Consider the following 10581-nt stretch of genomic DNA (forward strand, 5'->3'; position numbering starts at 1 on the left):
GCGGGCATCCCTCACCAAGTCCTGAGGCACTCACGTTGGGCTCTTCAGAGCGAGTGCATTTCTGAACGTCAGTGCTCCCAGCTCCATCCACCCCCAGCACTGCCCGTGGAGGAAGACGCCTTCCTGGGGCGCTGGAGACCTGGGGCCTCTTGGGCTTCTGCCACCAGCCTCACAAAGGCATTCACTGGAGGGTGGTGACCCCAGAGCATGACAGCCCAAGGCCTTAGCTTCAACCTTGGCCTCTCTCTACTGCCCACAGGGACCACTTCTGGGCAGAATCCCTGTGCCTCAGATCCTACTTTTTTCCGATAGCCAGACTCCACCTAGCACCATGGCCTTTTACATTCATGATCTAAAAAAAAGTCATCAAAGAATTTTAATTACTCCAATTTAAGTTTGAAAGCTTCCTTTATAAGAAACATTATAGAACCTCATATCATATTCCAGCGATTCAGCAAAAATGCCATTTTACCAGGAAAAAAACCATGAAGGGCAAAATGCCTGATTCCCTTATTCCCAGCATTACCTTTCTGCCTAACTGGACTTTGCCAACTTCCACTGCAATCCCAGGCTGATCTTTCCAGCCTGTTTATTGAAGCAATTGGATTTTATGCATTTGTTAATTTTACACTTTCATTTAAGCTTTTTTTTTCTTGTGATTTGGTACATTTGGGGTACAATGTTTAAATGCACAGTATTTTATCTCCATGATGAGCTTGATAATGGAACAGAGTTTCTTTTGTTTCTCACAACCTTCAGATAATTTCAGAAATGTTTCAGTCTTACACACCCACTGATATATTTTGTGCTGCAGCTAACTTCATACATGTAAATATCTTCTGTTATATCTTGGTATTTTAAGTACTGCCTCTTTTTTAATTGTGATCATTATCACTATTATTCTTTTATCATTCTTAATTTTGGATATTTTTTCTGGTGCACTCAATTTATTTTTCTAATCACCTTTGATATTTTGGAATTATGTTAGTATTCTGGGTTAGTAGACATAGGAAAGCACTTTGCTTAAGCAGTGAGCAAGCTCTCTGATAGATATTGACATTAAAAGATCAGTTCTTTTAAACACTGCCTATATGGTTTTCTTCTCATTATCAGGTGCTATTTCAACAAAACTTGTTTCTCTGCTGGATTGTTCTGTCCTTCCCATTTCTGACTTTGATTTTTAATTTCCTGTGATTCAATTTGCCAATGCCCGATCATACCCGGTCAAAGATAGCTTTCTGCCTTGGCAGTGGGGCCTTCACTCCATTTCAGTAACTTCCAGGCTACAAGTGAACCACAGGGAAAACATCCCAGGTGGTCGGGATGTGCCTAAGGACCTATGACTAGATGGCTTCACAAGTGGCTTCTTAAGTGTTTTGAAGTAGAGGGCAGAGCCCCCGGCTGACCCATACCCACATCTGTTTGAAACCTCTTGCCTCCCACTTTGCCACATCTAGGCAGGCCACAACCTGGCATTCTGAGTAACTCCATCCCAGCCACTGCGACACCAGGGTAAGGGCCCTGAGAGGGGGTCAGAAGACCCAGTTTCGGTCCCAGTCCTGCAGTGGTGCAGTAAGTGACAGCCCTTTCTGGTCCTGGGTCCCATAATGTGCAAAGCTGGATATTCTTTGCAACTGGAATACTCTCTACCGAAAAATGTAGCTGAGCAAATGAGCCTATTCCTTGAAATGTAGCTTTGCTACTCCCAGATGCGGGTAGGATTTTAGCAAATGAGTACAACTACTCTTTTAAGTAGAAAGCCCTACCGCCTGGAAACCCACAACGGCCAATGGCCTGAACCACAGTATCCTAAGGCTCAAAGGTGAACCCAAGAGAGTGATGTGGGAAGACCAATTACTAATTATTCTAAACAAAGCCTCTTTTGGAGAGGCCATCAAGCTAAAAAGATGAAACAGTAACTGCCTAAATCAGCAAAATGGTTAGGCAACTGTTAACCTAATGCACTTAAACTCGTAAGGAAAAAAAAGCGCCAGAAAACTCCCTGCCAAAGCTGTGGTCCCTCCTGTCTGTGTCATCCTAGAGTTTTATATGATATTTTGTACTTAGTATCTATGGTGTAAATACTTTCCATTGTAAAAGATGTAAATGTGAATTATATATTTTCTTTTTGTCTTTTCTAAAATGGAAGTTGATCTAAGTAATAAATTACAAATCATCTACATCTTGTTCTTTTTTTTTTCCCCCAGAAATTATATACCTTTAACATCTCTCAGAAGGGAAAAAGAGCTTCATGATTAAAGGGAGCCTTCATTCCTAGCTAATGGAAGTAAGATGGTATCGTATAAAGAGGAAAGGATTAGGGCTCAGGAGAGTGGGTTTTAGTTCTGACTCTTTCATTAACAGATGTGAGACTGGCTAAGTCACTTAACCTCTTGGCGCTTCATCTAAAAATGAAAACAGCTGCCACAGTTGTTTTTAAAATTTGAAAGGTAGCAGATGCACATGGAATTACTAAGTCTTAACTTTCATTATGCCAACTGGCTGGAGTATAAACATTTTATATAAGGGCGATTTCTGTTTAATATTTTATTTTGCTTAAATTCTATTTGGGGACACAACTAACAAGAAATTGAATGTGAAGTTAACTTTTTCCACTGATATGTATAAGACCCATGATTAATAACCATAATTATTTTATTAGCTTTAAGAGCATTTAGGGAAGAAATAAATTTCAACAATTTTTAATGAAATACTCAAACTTTGAATATGTTCTTGGTTTTACCAAAATTTCTTCATCGGTGTCTAACATCACATGAAGAAGACTTCTACCAAGGCAGAAATACAGTCAAATGACCTGGAATTGACAATCCATCCCAAGTGGGCAGGAATTCCCAAGGAGTGTGGAGCCAAGGAAGTCCTGCTTGTAATTCCATTAAAGCTGAGAAGTGCCATATTACCCTTTGTGGATGACCAAACTGAAGCTATACAATTCAAAAGCAAGCCATGATGAATAGCAGGTTGCTTCCCAGTTCAACTGACCAAAAGGCTTGACCTTGGCTTCCTACCATGTCAGAGTAGAAACAAGCCTTTGAGATCATCTCCAGTCCCCTCCTTGTGTATATGAGAGACAGAATTTTTGTGACTCAACATCATGGTCTCTCCAGCTCATGAGAAAAACAGCTTGGGATAAAAGGACCATCCAGGACTTTCTCTGGAGCTGTGGCCCCTCCCTCTGTGCCTGCTGTTCAAGATGATGCTCGTGGAAGGCGGGTAAGAGGGAACTTGCTTCATTCACCTTGTCACCTATGTACGGGCCCTCCGTCTTCAAAATAAGGCATTGGAAATACAGCCATTGCATTGAACAGTTTGGGGGTCTGAGTGAGGGGCTTCTAAAAGTAAAAGCGTCTACCTCTCCCCTCCTTTTCCAAAGAGCAGAGCAGAACTACAACCCAGGAGATAAGAGTTCCAGGCCTGGCTCTGCCATTAAATGTGACCAGGAACACTTCCTGATCTGAAATGGTCACACAGGGATGAAGCATGTAAAAGCACCTCTCTGTTTTCTGTTTCCTGACATTTTCTTTCCCACCATCTTCCCCCCACCCCCAAACTTCTATCAGCTCCTTGATGTAAAAGTGGTAAAACAGGTAAGTACTTTAGATATATAGTCCTGTGATTTCTAATGATTAAACCCAACAGTGCAGAAAACAGCATTTAAAAAAAAAAAAAAAAAGGTTTCATCTGTGTTTTGTTCTTGTTTTAAAGGACTGATGTTTAAAAGTGCCAGAGAGCTGATCTGCGTAACCAGATCTCAGAAAGACACAGAAAAGGGGAGTGGCTGAACTTTTTCACAAGCAATCAGGCTACAAAAGGATTTTCTGTTAAAAGATAATATTTAGAAAAAGGTAAAATCATGACGTTCATACAGATATAAAAATGAACACATGTTAAAGATTTTATTTGACTCATATGATGGGGGAACCACACCATCGTTTTAACCAGTCCAGAGGAAAAGTTTAAAATGTACATATTTATGTAGACAATGGAATGTTGAGCTGAATTACAAAGGGAGCAAAGCCCATGATTACTATCAGGACAGAATATACATATCTGTCCATCACCTACAACTTACAAAGTGTTGCAAAGACAGTGAACAGGTCTAGAATCTGATAACCCAGAAGGAAAGGCTGTGGATGAAACATAGTTTTCCACGGAAACACAAAAATATTTTTTACAAGTGTAAAGCAATACTCTGCTTTATTTAATACCCAGACTTATTTCACCGACATTAAAACCCATGATCATTTTCAACTTGTACGTTATGCTGGTAAAAGTGTAATCAGGATAACCCTTGAACAGATATTGATGGAGCCCCATATCTGAGCATTAACCTTCTGACCCCTGTGAGCTCTGGGCCCTCCCCCTCTCCCTGGTCATTGTCACCCCACCCCCACTCCCATTTAGCTTGGGGCTAAGAACTCTTGACATAAATAACTAACTCAGCAGAGCTTATCAAAAGCAGATGTAGTGAAGGATGTTGACCCTGGGTCTCATAGCACTCACCACTGCGTAAGGAATAAATCTCTACGTTTATATGGCTAGAGTTTTCCCTCTGAATTAAAGACCCCTGACTCTTCACACTTGTGACTTACCTAGGAAGGCCCTCTTTGCTACTGGCCCCTTAATTCAATGTGCTGACAGTTAAGATGCCCTTAGCATAAAGAATTGCAGTCTCTCTTTTTAGAACTCGTAAAGCCCCCTCCAATGATGTTTTATGCGTATCACCCACCTGGCCTTTTTAATCTGGCTGGCAAATTCACAGCATCTTAGTCCTGGAGACATCTTAGTGCCCCACCCCCTCCACTTTTTTCCAATATTAATTTAATTTAAGTGGTCACTGTAATATTCTTGCCACAGCTGAACAGTAGTTTCCTTAGGATTGCTGGATTTCAAGTTTAAATAATAAATCAGAGTATTCATTCAAGGTGGGGCTGTGACACTAACAAGGGATGTGGCCTGCACTAGTTCTTCATCTCCCAAAGCCTCTACTTCTCCAAAAAAGTGAAATCACGGAACTCAAAATCTCTTCTGATACTATGGTGACCTACAGTGATACCTGGAGATCCGTTGTGGTCACTGGTATTTTTATATGATATGACTATAATTGTTGTTGACAGCTGTAAGTGTGGTTGAAAACAGTCAGCGTACTACGTCTCAGAGACAAGATTTGTAAGGTGGGAATTGAGGAGAGATTGGTTTGGATAGCCCCAGCACATAGAGATCTCTTTCCCAGCTCATGCTCCATTTGAGAGAACAGTAAATTCCCCACAATGAGCTGTTAAATGCCATCTCCAGGGATTCTGAGCTTGAACAGGCCTTGGAGAGTGTGAGTACCGAATACTGCAGAAGTAGACTGTTTACCTCCCTGGCTATTCAAGAGTGAGGATGGGTCATGCTGAGTTAAATGCAGTCTCATTCAGTCCCTCCACCTCCAGATTCTCACTAGCAACACTGGGTGTAAGAATACAATGTAAATAGAGAGAGATTCAACAAAAACAGGGGCCTGGACTCTTCAAAAATATCAGTGTCACAAAAAACAAAGACTGAGGAACTGATCCAGAATAATGAAGAATAAAGATTAAAGAGACAGGAGAACTAAGTGGATCCTGGGCCAGGAGAAAAAAAAAAAAGCTATATAAAAAAAAAAAAAAAAAAAAAAAACTATATAAAATTCCTTATAGGGCAATTGGAAACATTTGAATATGGTCTGAGGCTTAAATAGTATTGTATCAATGTTAAATTTTCTGTTTTTACAATGGTATTGTAGTTATAGAAGTGACTATTCTTGCCCTTAGAAAATACACACTGAAGTACTTAAAAGTAAAGGGGAAGGATAGCTACAATTCTCCAATAGTTCAGAAAAAACTAGAAAGGGATAAAGACAAAAATAAAATCATAAAACAAATGTGGGAAAATGCAAACAATTGGTAAATCTGGGTGAAGTGTATGCAGGAGCTCTTTATACTACTCTAATTTTTCTTTGAAATTATTTCAAAAAATGTATTTAAAAAGAAGACAATGTAGGAATAATTTCAAAGTGTTGAGACAGAATAATTTTGAACCTAAATTTTATATCCAATCAAACTATTATTCTAGTATTAGAAAAAAATAAAGACATGTTCAGATGTGCAGGACTCAGAATATTTCTTAGACCATGAACTCTCATTGCAATTATTACTAGAAGGTGTACTCCAGAAAAAAGAAAAGGAAAAAGAAGACAGTTCTGGTATGTGCATAGAAATGCAAACCACACAATGAGACAACACTTCACACCCACTAAGATGGCTGTAATAAAAAAGATGGATAACTGTTAAGTGGTGGCAAGGATGCAGGAAAAGTGGAACCCTAATAAACTGCTAATGGGAATGCAAAATGGTGCAGCCACTTTGGAAAACAGTACGGCAGTTGCTCAAAGAGTTAAGCACAGAGTTACCAAATGGCCCAGCATTTTCACTCCCAGGAATATACCCAAAAGAATCGAAAACATATGTTCACACAAAAACTTGTACACTAATGTTTGTAGTAGCATTACTCATAATAGTAAAAAAGTATAAACAACCCAAATGTCCATCAACTGATGAATGGATAAACTGAATGTGATGTATCTATATAATGGAATATTATTCAGTCAAAAAAAAGGAATGAAGCACTGATCCATGCTACAACACGGGTGAATACTGAAAACATTATGCTACGTGAAAGAAGCCAGATCTACCAAAATGCAAAGAAATACGAATTAAAACAATAATACAGCATTCCCAATCAGATTATCAAAAAATTTTGTTTTATAATATTAAACTGACAAGAATAAAAGGAAACAGATACTCTAATATACTATTAGAAAGGATATAAATTCAAGACAGTTTGGCAACATCTCTCAAACTTTTTAACATATCTATTGAGTGAAGTTGAAATTCAACTGAGAGGAAACTACCACAGAGAAATTTTCACATATGTTTCAAAAAGGAACACACAAGAGTATTCACTGTAACACTGTTACAGAAAAAAATAGAGACAAATCTAAATGTCCATCAATAGAGGAAACATTTAAAAATCCTGGCATAATCCCTTCTGTAGAATATTAAATGGATATTAAAGAGAATAATGAAGTATTAACGTGAAGCTAGCTCTAAGATACATTGTGAATTGAAAAAGCAAGTCATAGAACATCAGAGAGATGATGTTACTTGTAAAAAGAAAATAACTGTATATGTACTTATATGTATGTAGCTACAAAGAAATAAAATTGGAATTATGCTCACCAAATATTTAACAGTAATTAACCTCTAAAGGGAGGGGAGACTCGTGTGCTAGAATGAAGGAGGGCTTTATTGTTTCCTCTCCACTTAATAATTATTTCAATCTTTTACAATAAGAACGGATTCGTGTATTCTGTACCTTTTAGACAAAAGACAAGGAAAGAAAAGTAACCAGATTGAGGGGGAAGTGTACTAATAGAAAAAACAAAGTGGAAGGAAATACTACATTGGTAGTATCTATGGTGAAATTAAGGCTCATGTTTCTCTCTTTCTCTCTCTCTCTCTCTCCCTCTCTCTCTCTCTCTCTCCCCCCCTCTCTCCAAAGTTTCTGTAACAAAATTCCAAACTTGCTTTTGGAATGAAAAACTTCTTAAAATATGTATCTCTAGTCTGGACAGTAAATTCCCTGAGCACCTGGTATTTCTCTGACTGGCCTCCCAAAAGTAGCCTAGCCCTTCCGAATAGAAACCTAAAGGTCCATGCATCTTTAGGGAAAAGGGATGGGGACATCTTTTTGTATTGCAGTTTAGAATGGTTTCCATCAAAACAGTTAAGTAAACTTACTAGTTGATCTTTTTAGATTGTCATGCAATTATAAAACCATATGATAATGATAAAGATGATGATGAAAATCTGTTTACACAGGGAAATGTTTTTGACAGTTTTAAGTGGAATGAAAATAAGCAGGAAACAAGATGGTAGACTCTAATTACATATGGACAAAATTAACAAATGTAACTCACAAAAATGTTCCTGATGTAGAGTGACAGGATTATGATTGATTTTTTTCAATGTTTCTCTTAAAATTGTTCTAACTGTAGATAAAAACCATTGGGAAGAAAAGGAAATGAACAGACAATAAATGGGAAATAATTTTTTTGGAAGACAGGTATTGTCTATTAAAAGTAAAAACAGAAAAATTCGGATCCTTAGTCCAGAAATTGCCCTGTGTACAACTTCAAAATATTTTTCAAAATACTTTATATATCATATATCAATATATGAATAAAATATATATGCCTATGTATTACATATATTATAATTATATATAAAAATATATATATAGAGAGAGAGAGAGAGAGAAAATGCACAAGAATACTCAGTGTAACATCGTTTGTTATAAAAAAAGTAGGAACAAACTTAAAAGTCCATCAATAGAGGAAACATAAAAAATTTTTTTTCGATTTGTAAACAATATATCTGATAAGGGGTTAATAGCCAAAATATACAAAGAACCCATACAACTCAACATCAAAAAAGCAAACAGTCCAATTAAAAAATGGTCAGAAGACCTGAACAGACATTTTTCCAAAGAAGACATACAGATGGCCAACAGGCACATGAAAATATACTCAGTATTGCTAATCATCAGGGAAATACAGATTAAAACCACAGTGAGAGATACTTCACACCTACCCAAATGGCTATTGTCAAAAAGACAGCAAATAACAAGTGTTGCTGAAGATGTGGAGAAAAGGGAACCCTCCTACACTGTTGGTGGGAATGTAAATTGGTGCAGCCACTATGGAAAACAGTATGGAGGTTCCTTAAAAAGCTAAAAATAGAGTTGCCATATGAACCTGCAATCCCACTCCTGGGCATATATCTGGAGAAAACTTTAATTCGAAAAGATACGTGCACCCCAATGTTCACAGCAGCACCATTTACAATAGCCAAGACATGGAAGCAACCTAAATGTCCATCGACAGATGAAAGGATAAAGAAGATATGGTATATATACACAATGGAATACTACTCAGCCATAAAAAAGAATGAAATAATGCCATTTGCAGCAAGATGAATGAACTTAGAGATATCATACTAATAGTGAAGTAAGTCAGAAAGAGAAAGACAAATAATGATATCACTTATACGATATCACTTATATGTAGAATCTAAAATATGACACAAATGAACTTATTTACAAAACAGAAACAGACTCACAGACATAAAAAACAACTTATGGTTACCAAAAGGGAAAGGGGGTGGAGGAAGGATAAATTAGGAGTTTGGGATTAACAGATACACACTACTATATGTAAAATAAATAAACAACAAAGTCTTACTGTATAGCACAAGGAACTATATTCAATACCCTGTGATAAACTATAATGGAAAAGAATATGAAAAAGAATATATATATATATAACTGAATCACTGTACTGTACACCAGAAAACAACACAACATTGTAAATCAACTATATTTCAATTAAAAAAAAAAAGGTGTGGTGTATATATAACAGAATACTACTCAGCCATAAAAAAGAATGAAATCTTGCCATTTACAACAACATGGATGGACCTAGAGGGAATTATGTTAAGAGAAATAAGTCAGACAGAAAAAGACAAATACTGCATGATTTCACTTACTGTGGAATCTAAAAAACAGAGTAAATGAACAAACATAATAAAACAGAAACTGAGTCATGCATACAAAGAACAAACAGGTGGTTGCCAGAAGTGGGGACAGCGTAGGGGATGAGATAAACAGGTGAGGGAGATTAAGAGGTACCAAAAATAAATAAATAAATAAATAAATAAATAAATAAATGTGATGGCCGTAAATAAATAAATAAATAAAATGTTTTCAGTTAGAAATGTGAAGTTGAGGGAATTCCCTGGCAGTCCAGTGGTTAGGACTCAGTGCTTTCACTGCCAGGGCCTGGGTTCAGTCCCTGGTCAGGGAACTAAGATCCTGCAAGACGTGCAGCAGTGCCAAAAAAAGAAAAAAAAAACAAAGAAATGTGAAGGCATTTTCTTGCAATCAAATTTGGAGGCATGAGATCTACTATGGACTGAATGTTTGTGTTCTCTCAAAATTCAAATGTTGAAGCCCTATCCCCCCAATGTGATGGTATTTGGAGGTAAGGACTTTGGGAGGTAATTAGGTTTAGATGAGATCATGAGACTGGGGACCCCATGATGGGATTAGTGCCTTTATAAGAAGAGGAAGAAAGACCAGCTCTCTCTCCTCCCTCTCCCTCTCTCTCTCCCCACACCATCAGAGGGCACAGCAAGAAGGCAACCATCTGTAACCCAGGAAGACAGCTCTCACCAGAAAGAAGCCATGATGGGACCTTGATTTTGGACTTGTAGCCTCTAAAACTGTGAGAATATAAATGGAAGACAGCTCTCACCAGAAAGAAGCCATGATGGGACCTTGATTTTGGACTTGTAGCCTCTAAAACTGTGAGAATATAAATTTCTGTTGTTTAAGCCACTCAGCCTATGGTGTTATGTTAAGGCAGCCTGGGCTGACTGCAACACTCAATAAACTCCAAGTAGAATAAACACACACACACAC

Source organism: Balaenoptera borealis (genome assembly GCF_965194805.1).
Source record: "Balaenoptera borealis genome assembly, chromosome: 10".
Taxonomy (NCBI): domain Eukaryota; kingdom Metazoa; phylum Chordata; class Mammalia; order Artiodactyla; family Balaenopteridae; genus Balaenoptera; species Balaenoptera borealis.